The following is a 19,777-nucleotide window of genomic DNA, read 5'->3' as shown; positions in this document are numbered from 1 at the left end:
CTTGAACGAAGTAAATACGTTGTTTGCGCAAAAGTCTTCCAAACCAGAAGCCTGTCTTACAGTTGGCTATTTTTCTGACACTAAATTAGGACCTAAGGTGTTACTGACCGTGCAGATAATGGTGTGATGAACTCCGTGCAGATAATGGTGTGATGAACTCGCAGAAGCATCAAAACATCTCCCTCCACCTTCAGCTTTGTGCTTGCTGATTCTGTCAGGCTGTACTGAGGTGTAATTGACAGAGAATAGACTACGTATTCAATAAACTGTGCAATTCCATGAGTTCTGGCATTTGCACACACTCCAAATCATCACCACAATCGAGATAATGAGCATGTATTTCATCCCCCCCAAAAGTTTCATCATGCCCTGTTGTAACCCACCCTCCTCCCGGTCCCCATCGCCAGGAACCAATACTCTGCTTTCTGTCAATGTTGACTGCTTTCCATTTCTGGAATTTTACATAAATGAAGCCAGGTAGTATGTACTGCTCTTTGGCCTGCCTTCTTTCACTCACATGAGGATTTTGAAATCCCTTCATGTTATGTGTGTCAATTTTTTTGTGGCCCCTTATTGACAAGTAAAATTCCATTGCAGGGATATGCCACAATCTGTTGATCAGTTCACCTTTTGATGAGCAAAAGATTTTCATTTTACCAGATTTATGGACATTTTCTTCAAAAATTCATGCTTTTTATGTCTTATTTAAGAAAACTATGGAGATTCCAAAATGGTGGCTAGAGGGAGGAAGCAGAAATCGTGCCTCCTAAAGTAAAATCTTGGAGAGACGCTGGAGATACACCTTACAGGAAAAACCACCGAGAAGAGGCAAAACTTTGACCCCTCCACACCTCCAGCCTGCGCAGAGAATCTCCACTTCATGTTAAATGGGGAAACCAGGAGGGCTCCTGTGCAGCCGCCAGACACCAGTGCCCAGATGGCTTGGGAAGATACGGACCACAAGGTGAGCTAAGCTGTATGCAGTACTCCCACAGACAAACCTGGGCAAATCAGCACAGCCCCCTGGATAGACCAACCCCCACCCAGGGAAAAAAGAGAAACTGAACAATTACAAAAAAAAAAGATACATAGTAAAGAGGGTGGGGCACCGTGAGTGCTGAAGACGGAACTGTAAATAGACAAGCTGGGCTAGAGAAGGCAGCATATGCCCAGCAACCAGGAGCGGGAAAGCTTGTAAAAGTGGTGGTGGGAGGAAAACTCCACAGGAGAGGGGGGGAAGACCCACTTCCCACATGAACTGAAAATAAACACGCAGGCCTGAGAAAGCGGGTGCAGTGTCACCTTTCCCAGTGCTTGGAAAGGGGAAAGCTTGTAGCAGAGGCTCACACACAGGAGAACTCTGAGTAAACAAAGCCTTCGGGGCCAGGTGAGGGCTAGCTCACCCCAGAGATCTGCATAAATAAAGCCTCCAGCAACAGCAGGCTGACAGCAGCGGGCAAGCGAGCCACAGACACAGATACCATTCTCAGAACTGTCTCCAGACTCTTTTTTTTTTTTTATCTCTCCCTACCTTTGATGAGACAACAACCAAACTACACCTGCATGCTGAAACACTTACTGAAACTATATTGCATTTGAACTTGGGACACTTTGTGGGGGGTTTTTTTTGTTTTGTGTGGTTTTGTTTTATTTTGGTTTTTCCAGTTTTTTTCCCCTTTGATGAGACAACCACAGAACTACTACTGGGGCATCATCTCCAGGACTGGAGGCTGAGGGACGAACACCAAAATTATTAAGACTGAAACTTTATTGCATTTGAACTTGGAGATTTTTGTTTTATATTTTTTTAATTTATTTTTTTTTATTTTATTTTTTATTTTCAATACTCTCATTGTCTCTCTAATGCCTGTTCAGCTTACGCTTGATTAGTACACTATCTCTCCCTGTTTATATCTTTGAAAATTTTTTTGTTTATTTCTTTGCTTTGTTTTTTCTACTTATTTATTTGTTTTTTCCTTTTCCTTTAACTTCTTTGCTTTCCATCTCCTCTCACCCTTCCATTCTAAATATCAGTAGTGCTATTACTACAAGCCAGAAAATACTTAATTGCACACAGTACAGGGACATTAACAACACCAAGGGCAATGACGGGAAGATAGAAAAAACAGGGAAACCAGTTTCCCCACAGCAAAAAATTAGTACAGGAACCAGAGGGAAAAGAAGAAAACAGATACTCAGATCCAGACTCCAACAAAATGAAGATAAACTATGCCAAAGGACCCAATGAAGCCCACAAGAATAATTTAAAAGAAGACATACTACAGATACTCAATGACAATTTTATAAAGATGATACTGGATAGGGTCAACCAAAATGTACAGGAGACACTCAAGAATTCCAAGACAACAAAAATAGAGAATTTGAAAAAGCAAAAGAAGAAATAAAGGAAACCATAGAAGCACTGCATAAACACCAAGTGAAACAGAGAACATGATTAATAAACAGATAAATGAACTCAGGACAAAAATAGACAACATTAAAGAGGAAATGACCCAGGATATGGAAAACCTCAGAAAAAAGAACAAAACAGAATTGCAAAACAAAACAGAAGGCCAATCCAGCAGAATAGAACAAACAGAAGACAGACTCTCAGAACTTGAAGATGAAATGGTAATTAAAGGAAAAACTAAAGAACTATTAGTTAAACAACTCAAGACCTGTGAAAAGAAAATGCAAGAACTCACCAACTCCATCAAAAGACAAAACTTGAGAATCATGGGCATTGAAGAAGGAGAAGAGGTGCAAGCAGAGGGAATGTGCAATATATTCCACAAAATAATAACAGAAAATTTCCCAAATCTAGAGAAAGCTATTCCCATATAGATGCAAGAGGCCTCCAGAATACCAAAGAGCCCAGATCAAAATAGAACTACCCCACGACATATCATCATTAAAACAACAAGTTCAGAAACTAGGGAAAGAATATTGAAGGCTGTAAGAGAGAAAAAACAAATAACATACAAAGGTAAACCCATCAAAACCACAGCAGACTTCTCAACAGAAACATTAAAAGCAAGAAGAGCTTGGGGAGAAATCTTCCAGGCACTGAATAAAATAACTTCAACCCCAGGATACTCTACCCAGCAAAACTATCATTCAAAATAGATGGAGCAATAAAAGTCTTCCATGATAAGCAGAAACTAAAACAACATGTGACCACAAAGCCACCACTACAAAGGATTCTTCAAGGGATTCTGCACACAGAAAGTGAAACCCAACATAACCATGAAAGGACAGGCAGCACCAAACCACAGGAAAAGAAAAAACAAGAAAGTAGAGAGTAACCTCAACTTAGGTACACACAATCAAACCTTCAAACAACTAAGACAACTAAATGACAGGAATCACCACACACCTATCAGTACTAACACTTAATGTTAATGGACTTAATTCCCCCATCAAAAGGCACCATTTGACGAAATGGGTTAAAAAGGAAGATCCAACAATTTGTTGCTTACAGGAGATCCATCTCTCTGACAGAAATAAGCATAGGCTTAAGATGAAAGGCCGGAAGAAGATTTACCAAGCCAATGGCCCTCGAAAACAGGCAGGAGTAGCAATACTTATCTCTGACAAAGTAGACTTCAAACCTACATCGATCAAACAAGATAAAGAAGGACATTCCATACTAATAAAAGGGGAAATAGACCAAAAGGAAATAACAATTATCAACCTATATGCACCCAATGTCAACACACCCAATTTCATCAAACATACCCTGAAAGACCTAAAAGCATATATTAACTCCAACACAGTGGTTGTGGGACACTTTAACACCCCATTATCATCAATAAATAGGTCATCCAAACAAACAATCAATAAAGAAATCCAAGATCTAAAATATTCAATAGATCAAATGGACCTACTTGATGTCTACAGAACATTTCATCCAACTTCTACACAATATACATTCTTCTCAGCAGCCCATGGAACCTTCTCCAAAATAGATCATATCCTAGGGCACAAAGCAAGCCTCAGCAAATATAAGAAAACAGAAATTATACCATGCATACTATCTGATCACAATGCAATAAAACTAGAACTCAACAACAAAAGTAAAGACAAAAAACATGCAAACAGCTAGAAACTGAATAACTCAATTCTTACAAAACAATGGGTCATTGATGAAATAAAGAGGAAAGTAAAAAGTTCCTGGAAGTCAATGAAAATGAAAACACAACCTACTGGAACCTATGGGACACAGCAAAGGCAGTCCTGAGAGGAAAGCTTGTAGCCATGAGTGCATGTATTAAAAAGACTTGAAAGATCCCAAATCAATGACCTAATGATACATCTCAAACTCCTAGAAAAACAAGAACAAGCAAATCCCAAAACAAATAGGAGAGAAATAATAAAAATAAGAGCTGAAATCAACAAAATAGAAACCAAAAAAACCATACAAAGAATTAATGAAACAAAAAGTTGGTTCTTGGAAAAAATAAACAAGATCGACAGACCCCTGGCAAACCTGACTAAAATGAGGAGAGAAAAAACCCAAATCAGTAGAATCAGGAATGCAAAAGGGGAGATAACAACAAACACCATGGAAGTCCAGGAAATCATCAAAGACTACTTTGAGAACCTATATTCAAATAAATTTGAAAATCTTAAAGAAATGGACAGATTTCTAGATACATATGATCATCCAAAACTGAACCAAGAGGAAATTAATCACCTGAATAGATCTATAACACAAAATGAAATTGATGCATCCATCAAGAGTCTCCCAAAAAAGAAAAGTCCAGGACCTGATGGATTCTCTGCTGAATTCTATCAGACCTTTAAAGAAGAACTGATACCAACCCTTCTTAAACTGTTCCATGAACAGTTCCTGATAGATTCTCCACTCCCATGTTACATCTCCTGAGCTGGTCTCCACCGTCCACATTCCGTTTGGTGTTCTGGTCTTCAGAGCTCCCACCAGAATCATCCATTGGGCTCTGCTTACGGCATCGAAGACTTTCTCTAACCAGCTTCTCTGAAGTTTTCCAAATTCTTTCTGCAATCCAGATGCAGAGGCTTAAGAATCATCTGAATAGAAAGGGAAGGAAAACTGCCTAACACATTTTATGAAGCCAGTATTACACTTATCCCAAAACCAGGCAAAGACACCTCCAAAAAGAAGAACTATAGGCCAATCTCCTTAATGAACATTGATGCAAAAATTCTCAACAAAATAATGGCAAACCGAATTCAACAACACATCAAAATGATATTCAAACTACATTACAAAGCAATAGCAATAAAAACAGCATGGTACTGGCACAAAAACAGACATGAAGACCAGTGGAACAGAATAGAGGACCCAGATATGAAGCCACACAACTATAACCAACTTGTTTTTGACAAAGGAGCTAAAAATATATGATGGAGAAATAGCAGTCTCTTCAACAAAAACTGCTGGGAAAACTGGTTAGCAGTCTGCAAAAAACTGAAACTAGATCCATGTATATCACCCTATACCAATATTAACTCAAAATGGATCAAGGATCTTAATATTAGACCACAAACTCTAAAGTTGATACAGGAAAGAGTAGGAAATACTCTGGAATTAGTAGGTATAGGTAAGAACTTTCTCAACGAAACCCCAGCAGCACAGCAACTAAGAAATAGCATAGAAAAATAGGACTTCATAAAACTAAAAAGCTTCTGTTCATCAAAAGAAACGGTCTCCAAACTGAAGAGACCACCCACAGAGTGGGAGAAAATATTTGCCAGCTACACATCAGACAAAGGACTGATAACGAGAATATATAGGGAACTTAAAAAACTAAATTCTCCCAAAATTAATGAACCAATAAAGAAATGGGTAAGTGAACTAAACAGAACTTTCTCAAAAGAAGAAATTCAAATGGCCAAAACACATGAAAAAATGCTCACCATCTCTAGCAATAAAGGAAATGCAAATTAAAACCACACTAAGATTCCACCTCACCCCTGTTAGAATAGCCATCAGTAGCAACACCACCAACAACAGGTGTTGGCGAAGATTCGGGGAAAAAGGAACCCTCTTACACTGCTGGTGGGAATGTAAACTAGTGCAACCACTCTGGAAAAAATTTGGAGGCTACTTAAAAAGCTAAACATTGATCTACCATTTGATCCAGCAATACCACTCTTGGGGATATACCCAAAAGACTGTGACACAGGTTACTCCAGAGGCACCTGCACACCCATGTTTATTGCGGCACTATTCACAATAGCCAAGTTATGGAAACAGCCAAGATGCCCCACCACTGACGAACGGATTAAGAAAATGTGGTATCTATACATAATGGAATTTTATGCAGCCATGAAGAAGAACGAAATGTTATCATTCGCTGGTAAATGGATGGAATTGGAGAACATCATTCTGAGTGAGGTTAGCCTGGCCCAAAAGACCAAAAATCATATGTTCTCTCTCATATGTGGACATTAGATCAAGGGCAAACACAACAAGGAGATTGAACTTTGATCACAAGATAAAAGCGAGAGCACACAAGGGATGTATGAGGATAGGTAAGACACCTAAAAAACTAGCTAGCATTTGTTGCCCTCAACGCAGAGAAACTAAAGCAGATACCTTAAAAGCAACTGAGGCCAATAGGAGAAGGGGACCAGGAACTAGAGAAAAGGTTAGATCAAAAAGAATTAACCCAGAAGGTAACACACACACACAGGAAATCAATGTGAGTCAGCTCCCTGTATAGCTATCCTTATCTCAACTAGCAAAAACCCTTGTTCCTTCCTATTATTGCTTATACTCTCTCTTCAACAAAATTAGAGATAAGGGGAAAATAGTTTCTGCCGGGTATCAAGGGGGTGGGGGGGAGAGGGAGGGTGTAGGGTGGGTGGCAAGGGAGGGGGTTGGCGGAGGCAGGAGAAATGAACCAAACATTGTATGCACATATGAATAAAAAAAAAACACCTCAGACTTAATTACCAAAAGCTATTTGAAAACAGTTAACAGCAACATTGATTGTATTATACAAAACAGGTTAGGTGGTAAAAGTTACTTAATTTTTGCAATCCTTTCCCTTTTGAAGGTTACAGTTTTCAGGCGTTTTCATAAAACAGTTAGGCAACAGAATAAAAATTAAAATAGCTAAAATTAAGTTTAAAAAAATTTTGCTATTTAATTCTCTAAGATATAAATTCTCTTGAATAAAAATGCAAAGGGCAAAGGGGGAGGGCATATCTGAAAAGGAAACTTCAGGCACTTTCTGGGAGTTGACACTCAAATACTGCAAAAGTGGGCCTGAGGGATTACCACCAGTAAACACTCTGACACTGAGAAGTCAGTAACACCAACTCAAGTTTCAGCTGTATGACTACAATTTCTCAGGAGTCATCAATAAACCAAAGTCACTGAGAAAAACTGCAAAAAAAAAAAAAGAAAACTATGGCAAGGAGCCTGGGCATGGTGGTGAACACTTATAATCCTAGAACTTGGGAGACTTCACAGGAGGATTGAAAGTTCAAGGCCAGCCGGAACTACATAAGGAGTCACTGTCTTAAAAAAAAAAACAAATTCTACAAAATGCAAATGAAGCTAATAAACCAAAAAGGAGAAGGAGGAGAAAGAAGGGGAGTACTATGCAAGACCACTAAAATATTCTTCTGTTTTCTAGAATCGAATAGTGTTAGCTTGTTAAATTAAATAATCTGTGGCCTGAGGCTGTTTCCATACTTTGGGTTCCTATATAATGAATTACAACCTATCTCAGTATATCAACAAAGAAAAATTTAAGAGTATAACAGTTAAATTTCAGCCAACTACAAACAGTCAGGTGTCAGCCAATCATGGACAGTCAACACATTACACCATGCCCAAATAAGGAAAGTGCCTCATGCCACCACGCCCAAATAAGGCAGGTACCTAGCATTAGCCAAGCACCGCACTTTGTGTCTGACTGTAGAAGTTTGCTGCTCAATGTTGGAGTTCTCTGAACCTTTTTTTGTTTTGAGTGTTGCCCAAATAAATTACTGATTTTGTCTTAGTTTTTCTTTTAACCAGCTCTCATATTGAGATCCGCTTACAAATAGTTTTTGTATGTGCGATGAGATAGGAGTTGACTTTTTTTTTGCATATGCAGTCACAGTGTGCCTAACTGCAGAGATACGTTCTGCAAAATGCATCATTACGATTTTGTCACTGTGCAAGTGGACAAGTGGACCTTGGAAGTCAAACTCAACATGGCCTCTTGATGAAATCAAGAAGCAGGGTAAGTGCTGGAGTAACAGCATCACTGTCTTCAGTTCCATTATACCATTGGGGGGCCATTGTCATCACACGGTCTGTTGTTGACTGAAATGTCATTAATGTCATATGACTGTCCCATCAGTCTTCATTGAGAAAATCACGCTATTCCTCAATGAACCTGCCTTTACTTCTCTGCCAAAAATTAATCGATCCTGGACTGCTGTTGGGTTCTCTGTTCTGTTCCACTGACCTATGATCTACCTCTGTGCAAATACCACACTGTCTTCATTCCTACTTTTACAGGAAGTCAGAAAGTGTGTAGAGTAAGACTTCCAACTTTATTTTCTTTTCAAAATTGTTTCACCTCCTCAAGATCCTTTTTATTTCCACATGAACTTCAGAGTCAGCTTGTCAATCTCTACAAAGAAAACCTGTTGAGATTTTGATTGGTAATGCATTGACCATTTGGAATGACAGTAAGTCTCTGACCGCTGACCTTAGAACCTCTCTCCACTTCTTTAGGTATTTTGTTTGTTTGTTTTTCTTCTTCAGCAATGTTTTATAGTTCTTAGTGCACGGTTCTTGCATATGTTTTGTCAAATTTATCCCTCAGTATTTCATATTTATGCTACTATAAATGGTCTTTTTTATTTTTGATTGGTCATTGCTAATTCATAGAAACACAAATTATTTTTTGTTACTTTTGTTTCTGAGGCAGGGCCTTGCTTTATAGCCCAGGCTGGTCTCAAACATGCATTCCCTCTGCTTCAGCATCCCAACTGCTGGGACTACAGATGTGCACCCCGTGCCCAGCTACAATTTTGCATATTGATTTTGCATCCTGAAAACTTACTAAACTCACTTATTAACTTTAGTAGCTATGTGGTAGATCCTTAAGATTTCTAGATAAATAATCATGTGGTCTGTGAATAGCTATAGCTTTACCTCTGCTGTTTCAATCTATGTGGCTATTATTTATTTTTCTTGTTTTATTATGCTGGCTAGAAGTTTCAGTACAATGCTTAACAAAGGTGATAAGAGAAAACTGTTTTGTTTCTGATTCTAGGGGAAAATATTCACTCTTAAAAAAAAAAAGAATTTGTCTTTTCAGGAGTGGTTAAGTGTTTACCTAGCATGCAGGAGGCCATGGGTTTGATCCCTAGTACTGCCAAAAAAAGAATTTATTTTTCATATAACTTTTCAAGTTGACTTGCACAGCATTGCTAATAATATCCCATCATCCTTTTAATATCTTTAATGTCCCTTTAATAGTGCTCAGTCTCTTACTGTGATATTGATCATTTCTGTCTCCTTTTCTCTCTCATTATTTTAACTCATTTATTTCTGATTATTCTGATCACTTTGCATTTAATTTAACCTTTTTCTGTATTCTTAAAGTGGAAGCTTAAAGTATTGATTTTAGATTTACCTGCCTTTTTAATGTATGTGTTTACACTACAAATTCTCCTGTAACACTGCTGTAGCTGTGCACCGCAAATAAGAAGTCATGTTTTCATTTTCATTCAGTTCAAAATATCATCTACTTTTCTCTTGTGATTTCTTCTTTCATCCATAGGTTTTCCCAAAGGATGTGGTTTTGTTTCCAAATATTGGAGAGTTTCAAGATATTTTTGTTATTGAGTTCTAGTTTAACTGCAATATGGTCTATGAACACATGGAATGTAATTTTAATTCTTTTAAATTTGTGAAAATTTATGTAATGACTCAGAATGTGATCTATCTTTTTAAATGAGTTGTGCACACCCAAAAAGAAAAATCTATTGTCTGGTCATTGGGTAAAGTGTTAGAACACTCCCAGAGAAATACTAACTAAGTCAAATTGATATTGTGTATATTTGCCAATTTTTGAATATTCTGTAGATTTGCTAATTTTCTGTCAACTTGAGGTATCAGTTATTGAGAGAGCAGTGCTGTAATTTTCACCTGTAACTGTGGCGTTGACAGCTTTTGTTTCATGTGTTTTAACCCCTGCTATTATGTACATCCACATTCAGGTTTATTATGTCCTCTTAACAAACTGACCTCTTTTTCATTATGAAATGATTCTCGTCCCTTAAAGTGTCATTGACTGAAACTTTATTGTCGGACAGTAACATGGCCACTTCAGCACTCTGATTAATGATAGCCTGATATATCTTTTCCCATCCTTTTTCTTTTAACACAGGTAGTAGATAGCATATAGTTAGAGCGTGTAATTAATCTGACATTTTCCTTTTAATTGAGGTGGTAAGACCATTTCTATTTCATGTGATTGTTGACCTGGTTGGATTTAAATCTACCATCTTTTTATTATTATAATTATTTTTTGAGATAGGGTATGTAGCCCAGGCTGGCCTCAAACCTAAGGTCATTGTTATAATTAATTGTACAAATTAATGGGTCTCACTGTAACATTACCATACATACAACATGTTGTGTTTTGATTGTGCTCACCCTCCCTCTGCCCTCTTCTGCCCTCCCCTCACTCTCCTATCCCCCCCACCCCACCCTTCCCCTTCCTTGACCTACTCTTTCTACCACTCTCCTAAGTCCCTTTCTACTTTCAGGACATACTTTTTTTATTTTCTACCTTGATATCTGTGTTCTATTTGTCACTGCTGGTTGTTGTTACTATTGCTTTTGCTCCATTTTCCTTTTTCTGTCTTCTTTTGTATTAATTGAGTTTTACAGCTTTCTCTTTCTAATTCCTTATTAACTATATATCTTATTTTTGTTTTCCTAGCAATTGCCCTAAAGTTTATACTATGCATCTTTTAGTTTATCACTGTTTACCTTCCAATAACAATGCATTACCTCACCCAAAGTAGTGTAAGTAATAACACGTCACTTCGTCTAAAGACCTTACAATAGTACACTTCTGTTTCCCTCCTCCTGGTCTTGTCTTGTCTTTTCTTTTCTTTTCTTCTTTGGTACCAGGACCTCGCATACTTTATTTTGACACAGAGTCTCCCTAAGTTGCCCAGACTGACCTCAGACTCACTATGTAGCCCAGGTTGGCCCTGAACCTGTGATGTTCCTTCCTCTGACTGCTGAGCCTTTGCTATTTTTATCACACATTTTACTTCTCTCTATATTTTTATTCCTTTATACTTTTCTTGATTCTTGTCACTATTTAAACACTTCCCTGGAGTGTGAATGAAGCACCTGGGCAGGTTTAGGTGAAACAGGAGGGTGGGAAGAAAGCTTGACAGTCTCAAATAAAGAGGGATAAAGAGGGCTACAAGAGACCTCACCTATTTTAAACTCCAGGGAAGGCAAGCCTCATCAAGGGCTAACGGTTTCAGAATCTCATCCATTCTCTCAGAGATTGCCAGATTCAAAATGCTGAACAGTAGGGATGGTGGAGTGGCCCAGGTGGTAGAGCACCTGCCCAGCAAGCATAAGACCATGAGTTCAAACCCCAGTACTGCCGTCAAAAAGCAAAAACAAAGAAAGATTCAAAACACCAAACAGCACACTCAGCTCAGTTATCCTTGAACTGTAAGGCCACAAGAATTAGGTAAGATGAAGAAGATAAAAGATAATAGTTTCTTGTGGATCTAACTAGTTAGTTTAGAAGTCCACTGGTTCTAAAAAGCTGTTCGTGTCATTGTTGTCACCACACACTGGCTAAACAAAGAGTTCACCTCACAGCCCTTCTGCACTTTTCAGATCTATTTAATGTCAAAGAGGCCTCTTACTTTCTCACATACAAGGTCAAATGTACAATGCAAATATAACAAATTTAAAGATAAAGGAAACTTTACAAATATCATTCCATAAATTGTTTATCCATCAGGATTTTCTTTTAAAAAATCATTTGGCTATAAAACATAGAAATTTGCAAAGAAACTCAATAAATATAAAGCTTCCCCTCTCTTACCACCCCTTACACCCACTCCCACTCTCCCATCTGCCTGGACTCTAAAACAGAGCAGAAAAAGATTGGAAATGTACCAATTCCCCAGGCTTGGCAAGACTGCAGTACATGTAGGTTCCAGGCTCAAGATTTCATATTCCTAAATCTTGATGACATCTTAACACTTGACAAAGAAATTTTGATGTAAAGGAACCATTGAAAGTAGAAAATCTTCAGGATATTCCTTCTGTTAAAAAAAAAACCAAAAAAACAGCTTGCCACCATGCTAGGAAAGTTTTCTCCAGATAGTCTCATGTCTATAAGGACACATGTGTTTCCCACTGTAAAGATCTCTAATAAGCTTCACACTCTCTTTTCTGCCTCAATCCCCCCTTTCCTTCCCCTCGTTGCCTCTCTCGGTGTCTCTTCTTCCTCCTTCTCTCCTTTAAATAGAACAGGTATTAGGAGCTTTGAGCTGGAGCCCACTGAGTTCAAATCCTGACTTTGTCACTTAGTGCCTTTATTTGACTGTAAGGGCAACTTTGGCACCTAACTTCTCTACACTGTGCCTCAGTTTCCTCATCTGCAAAGTGAGGTAATAATATTTCCTGTCTCACAAGAAGGGCTGGCAGAGTACCTCAAGTGGTAAAGCACCTGCTTAGTAAGTGTGAGGACCTGAGTTCAAACCCCAGTACCACAAAAAAAAGAAAAAAATTAAATACAATACTAAGTACCAGGGTACCTGTCCCCATTTTTAATCTACACACAGATTGACAGAAATATATAGTATATATGCATGTTTTATGTATAGTGTATTGTACATATACTACCTGTGTACAAAGAGACAGGGACACAGAAATGGAAATTAAACTTAGTGGAAGTGTATTTTGTTTGAATTGAAGATATTTGACTATTAAATATGAAATAATTTCCAATTTGAAAATATTTCAGTGAGTCTATCTGGTGCCTGTATTTTCTTCTTTTCAAAATTGTTTTGCTTGAGGTAAAATCTACGTATCATAAAATTGTCCATTTTATCCCATTTTAGGGTTACAGCTTTTCACATGACTGCCCAGTGATACCCAGCACCCCACGAGCCCATTTTGTAGCAAGCCTGGGGCCGTAGAAATACTTTCGAAAGGCCTCTTCCGTAGAACAGGAGTTTCCAGGGCCAGAGTCACATCACAGCTCAAGTGCCCAGCACAAGGCCCTGCATTTTAACCGGTGCCACGAAAGGGTTTCCAGACGGCCTGAGTACAGAAACAACTTTTAATATTTAAAAAAAATCCATGGACTGCTATATGACAATAGCCATCCTGCTAATAGCTGTGAGAAAATAGACTGTGGAAATAAATTACTAATCCAATAAACTTTGCAGATTGGCTTACATTTAACTAATCAACAAAACCTACAAAAAAGGACTGGTGGAGTGGCTAGAGCAGTAAGAGTGCCTGTCCAGCAAGCATGAGGCCCTGAGTTCAAACCCCAGTGCCCCCAAAAGAAAAGAGAGGGAGGGAGGAAGAAGGGAAAGGAAGGGGGGGAGGGAGGGGAGGGAGAGGAGGGAGGGAGGAGAAAAGAAAGAAAAACAAAACATGCATATAGTCAAGGTTTCACAATGACACTCTTCGTGGAAGTGGGCTCTGGCAGCCACACTGTACAAATAGAATAACTACGATCTTTGGGCCTCACACACACGGAGCCAATCAAATTCCTTCCTGAAGATTTGAAATTAGCAGGAAGACAAAGGTAGATGCTGATTGGTGGATGCATGGACCCAGTTTCCATGCAATTGGAACTGTGAGATAAGGTCAGAAGCTGTAGTTCAGGAGTTCATCCGCACCATACTTTCTGTGGAAGTTATCAGCCCTGTGTTACAGAAGAAGCCTGGACACATAAACGGTTTCAGCCTTGAACTCAGACATTAACTACTTCTTTCTTTTTTATTTTTACAGTACTGGGATTTGAACTCAGGGCCTACACAAAGAGCCACTCCACCAGCCCTTTTTAGTGATGGGTTTTTCGAAATAGGGTTTCTCGAACTATTTGCCTGGGCTGGTTTAGAACTGTGATCCTCCTGATCTCTGCCTCCTGAGTAGCTGGGATTACAGGCATGAGTTACTGGCACCGGGTTTATGTTAACTGCTTCTTAATAAGGTCTTCCTGTGTAGTACAGAAGGAAAAGTGAAGTTCACTGCCTTTCCACTAAGTTAGGAGCTCCATAATGTCCCAGACCGCATCCTGTTCACTGTGTGCCTAATGAATGATTATTAAATCCGTGAATGAAATTATACCGGGACTGTGTGCAGTAACCGAGAGTAATGAAAGCAAAGATCCTCCAGGAACCTATCTGCCTCACCCAGGCATTGGAGAAACCCCGCGAGAACATGAGGACTCCAAGTTCCACAAAAAGAATTGGTGTTTTGTGGAATGAGTAAGATAAAGCTAGGACAGTCTGATGAGTGAGATAAAGCTAGGACAGATGTTTTCTTTTAAGACACTCCAGAACAAAGTCAGGCCATAGGGTGTTTCATTGCCTGGGTATTTTTATTCTGACAGTCATTAACAGTACTTTACACGTGATTTCTAAGCTCATAAAGGTTACATGTCCCTGTCATTAACTTCTGTTCTACTCCACAATAACTGCATGATATTTTTAAAGTAATGAGCTATCAACCAGTCCTTGGAAAATAAAAAAGACTGCTAAGGTGAAACCACAGACATTTATGTACCATGAATCAAAGATGTTTTGGTCTTTGAGAATATTTTATATGTAAATTTAGTCTGCCTTAAAGATAGGGTTAAGTTATATCATATCCTATTTTTTGACATTAGACATTTTAGCTGCTGCTTTTCAAAAATTTGGAAATATAATCATTTTAGGACCTGAATTCCAACTGCATATGAAATATCGATCTTTAAAAGCCTGTCAGAAATACAAAGCAAAACTACACTGAGATTCCTTCTCTTGCCAGTCAAAATGGCATATGTTGGTGGCATGGGGGAGGGGAAGGAACCCTGTACACTGTTATTGGGAATGCAAATTAGTGGAAATCAGTATGGAGGTTCCTCAAAAAGCTAAAACTAGAACTCCCATATGATCCTGCTATTCCACTCCTAAACATATATCCAATGAAATGTAAGTCTGCGTACAATAGAGACACCTGCACGCTCATTTACAGCAGCACCATTCAAAACAGCCGAGCTATGGAATCAGCCTAGGTGTCCATCAACCGATGAATGGATTGAGAAAATGTGCATCTGTACACCATGGAGTATTACTCAGTCATGAAGAAGAATGAAATTATCATTTGCAGGAAAACATGGAACTGAAGATCATCATGGCAAACCGAGAAAGATACATTTTGCATACTCTCTCCCATGTGTGAAATTTAGGCCTACAAAAAAGAATAACAAATGTAAAATGTGGGGGTGTTAGGGGGAACTAGCGGTAGGGGGCAGGGTGAAAGAATATGTTAGAAGAACTTCATATGTGTGTATGAAAATAGAATAATGAGAGCCATTAAAAATTGTTTTTAAAAGGGAGGAGGGAGATAAGGAGGGGAGATAAGCAGGAGAGAAGCTTGTTAAAACTGACAACCTCCACAGCTGGGGAGAATAAGTTAGAAAAAAATTATCTGAATGTAAGACCAGGAGAAATGTATCCCTGTGTTACTGATAGGTGTCCCAATCTGTCTTTGGATCAGGCAGACAAGTTTCAAATTTATTCACAGAACACATTTCACACCTCCTCTGTGTCATAAGTTTAATATGCTTCCTACACCATATTGTATCAAAATGCATAACTGAAATTGGTCCTGTTATAAATTGTTTTAAAATAACAAAACTGCAAAATCAGATTAGTACTTTCTCAGGCCCTGTACACACTTATGGTTGCAATTACTGTACAAGGAAATAAATTATCATACCGCTTTTCAGTGTCACAGTTACTTTCTTCTAACAGATTGTGCTGCCACCTGTACCCCTTCTAAACGCTCACTGAGACTTAACCCGATGCGTTTGGTCCACAATCCACTTGGCATTTGTGATTGGATCATACATCCAGCATTCCCAGCTGATTTATTTCACCAATTATTTTAATATAATTCAGGACACGTGTTGACAAAAGTGTGGCACTTCCTTTTTTTTCCAAATGAAATGTATTATTTTCAACGTACTACTCACATTCTTTCCAGAACTTTCTTGTATATAGAGATGGCAGTGCTGATCCAGCAGCAGCAGGAGATGCACGGAATGCTCTGCAAGCATGAAGGAGGGTCTCTTGCCCTCTCAGAATCCCACGTTCAGGACCGATGATCTCAGCCATGCTGACTGAACCACGTGGTAGCTACCTTGGTCACTTCAGTCACTCCAGTACAACTCTAACCACCTAAGTTATTAAATGAAGATACTTTGTGTTTCAGGCAGTCCTCCCTCAGGGGCAATCCACAAACACCAATGTAATATAAACAATGTAATTCAGTCTTTGTATCCCTGTCCTTTGAGCTGTGGTTGTCAATCAATTCACTTCCTCATGTACTACATTCCCTGCATACATTGTTGCATTTCCCTTCCTGGCTCAAATATATTTTAATAAAATTTGAAGATGAGAAATTTAAAAAATAAAACAGCACGCATGAAATATTTTGGAAAAATTCTATTTTGGTATCTGTCACATGTGATTTGTTGCAGTTAGGTTTTCATCAGTGTGTTGACTTTACATGGAGACTGTCTTGACAATCCGGGGGCCACGTGTGCCCCATAAATGATGTACACATAGTCACCACGAGGCGGCGACAGAGCCTCGCTTTCAGCCCTTCACTGCCAGCGCGATGGAAATAAACGCATCCAAGCTAAAGGAAGTCAGTACCAACTTCCCTTCTGCAGAGAAGTCATTGACTCTTCTGTCACTTGGCAAAGCCAGCCAGGCAACGGCCTCCACAGTCTGTTCCGTGAGTTAATGATTTATTGATTTTGTTTGCTGTTGTTTTCACTTAATCCTTGGTTTGATTTCACTAAGCTGCAATAGTTTTCGAAACATTCCTGGCTTGCTAGAATTCTAAACAGAGAAAACTAAACCTCCGTGGTTTATTTTAATCTACCATGAATCCAGACATTGTGGGGCTTCTAACACGAGGACTAGTCCCCAGAATTTTCTGTTCAGATGGGAATGAAGCAGTAATGTAGGAAGGAAAGGCCGGAGCCAGCTGACTACGAGTGAAGCCATCCTAGTCCATGACCCCAGGCTGGGCCCTGACTTCCCGGTGTCTGTTTGCACAAGTCACAAGGGAGGCCAGCTGAGAGTTCAGCAACCGGTCTCCACTGCTGGGAGACACTCCAAGGGTGAGTCAGCACCCAAAATCTCATATGCAAATAAAGCCAGAGTCAATCCATCCAAAAATGGCTGACTGACTTTCCTAAGAGGTCCAAATCTTTAGCTACTCCTGTTTATTTTGTATGCAATTTGATTCTCAGCATGACTGCACACTGAAAGACAGAAAAGATCACAGTGCAATATTCCACATACATGGAGCAAGATGTCTCTAGGGAAATTTTACTTACGTAGGTTTTTTGGATTTGCTTCATCATAGCATGTTCTAGACGTCACATGCATCATCAGGAGGGTAAATCACCAGCGGGACCCCAGAACAGCTTCCTTATAGGCATTCAGGTCCTTAGGAGGAGGAGTCGGCTCCAAGTTCAACAAAAGGGCAGAACTCAAACCTTCTATGTTCAGATGGTGAAGGCTTCAGTTCCCCAAAGAAGAGGAAGAGACAGTACAGGGCTCCCCAGGGGCCTCCAGAGTGGCCTCCAGAAGAGTTGAAATAGCTGAGCTGTGAATCTGGGTGCCCAAAAAAGGCAGGAGGCCAGTCGTCCCTCCAGGACCCATGACTAGCACAGACTTCACTATAAGCCTGCCATCTGACCCTCTGTTAGACAGTGTGGGATCAGGGCCCTCCCTGACCAAAGACACCACAGCAAGTGACTACTGAGGCCCAGCCCAGATTTCCTTGCCCAGACAGGTGCCCAAGGCTGTGTGGTCCAGAGGGGCTTCCATTCCTACATTGTAGGCATTTGCTAGAGGGCATAGAGGTGGCCCTGACAGCCACAAGGTACAGCAAGAAGGAGCCATGGTGATGGTGAATTGATTTGCCTTTGACTTTGCTGCCTAGCCACTTGCCAACCCCTGCTCAGGGACTTAAACAATTCAGGAGGGGGGAGCTCCAAGGAGCAGACACAGGCCTTTCTGGCACTTGGGAACATGTGACTTTGGGTTAGTTTTAATTTTTTTCAAGAGACGAAACAATGTTTGCAGTTCGAGTATGTAAAGTACTCACACCAGTAGCAGACAGCCCGCAGACCTAACTCAGTTCTTTTCCTGATGCTAAGCGGAGCCTTTGAAAACGTGGCAAGCAGATGATGAAGGAAGGAGCTGCAAGGCCCAGAGTCCTCTTCCCAGTGCTCTCAACTGACACATGGGAGCAATGGTCTTGCTTTAATGATGAATTCATGTGTGCATCGGTGAGCTAGGGCAGACATAGCCAAATCTGCCATCACATCCATCATTACTAACAAATTTCACAAACTGATTCCCAGTCTGGCTTGCTGAGACATTGAGCAAATCCTTTGAACCAAAATCTCACATATTTATAGACTCTACACTGTGAGGGGCTTGACTTAGGTGATGCCTGAGACCTCATACAACTGCAGAATTCACAAATTCCAAACAAAAATACTCACCAAGTATATGATAAAATAAAATAACCCTTAAGTATAAGCAAGGTTTAATCTTTTTGAAGTTATATATCAAGGTATAATATGTAATCTATCTTTCCTACTGTTGATACATTTTCTGACTATAGACTATTATGAGCCAAGTGTGCTTTTCTGAACATTCTCACAGGGTCTTTGGAACAGTGATGCTCTTGCTTTGTTGGGTATATGTATAATTGGAACTCACACTGCTGGCTCATAGGGTACACATTGGTTACATTAGGTAATGCCAGTTTTCCAAAGGCACTGTATTAAACTACATTCCCAAGTTCTTCAGATCCTCACCAACACTTGGAACTGCTGGTCTTTTTAAGTTGTGACTAGGGGGATTTTATTGGTATTTCATTGCAGTTGTGACTTACCTTTCATTGATGACTAATAATGCTGTAAAAGTATTCTTTAATATGTTTACTGATCTATTGAATATCTTTTTAAGTGCCTTCTAATTATTTTGCCATTTTTGGTCATCATTTTCATATTTAAGTGTTTTATAAATATTATTTATGCACTCTGTGTAACAGTCCCATGACAAATATCTATAAGAAACCTATCCTCTTAAATAGTTTGGCATTTCATTTAGTGCTTTTAATCAACAGGAGTTCTTAATTTCAATGAAATCAATCTTACAATCACTCTTATGCTCAGTTGCTCTCTGTGTGGTTTAACAAATCTTATCCAAAGGTAATAAAAATATTTTCCCATAAAAAAAAAATAAAATAAATAAATAAATAAAATAACCTTACCACAGGCTGGAGGTACAGCTCAGTGGTAGAGTACTTGCCTAGCTCTGTAAATCAAGGCCTGTGTTCAACCTCCAGCACTGCAAAAAAGAAGGAAGGAAGGAAGGAAGGAAGGAAGGAAGGAAGGAAGGAAGGAAGGAAGGAAGGAAGGAAGGAAAGAAAGAAGGGAGAGGGAGACAGAGAAGAGAAAACAGAAATAACCTT

The sequence above is a fragment of the Castor canadensis genome, chromosome 10 (assembly GCF_047511655.1).
Source record: "Castor canadensis chromosome 10, mCasCan1.hap1v2, whole genome shotgun sequence".
In the NCBI taxonomy this organism is placed as follows: Eukaryota; Metazoa; Chordata; class Mammalia; order Rodentia; family Castoridae; genus Castor; species Castor canadensis.
The sequence above is the reverse complement of the archived record's forward strand: the minus strand, read 5'-3'. Positions refer to the sequence as shown.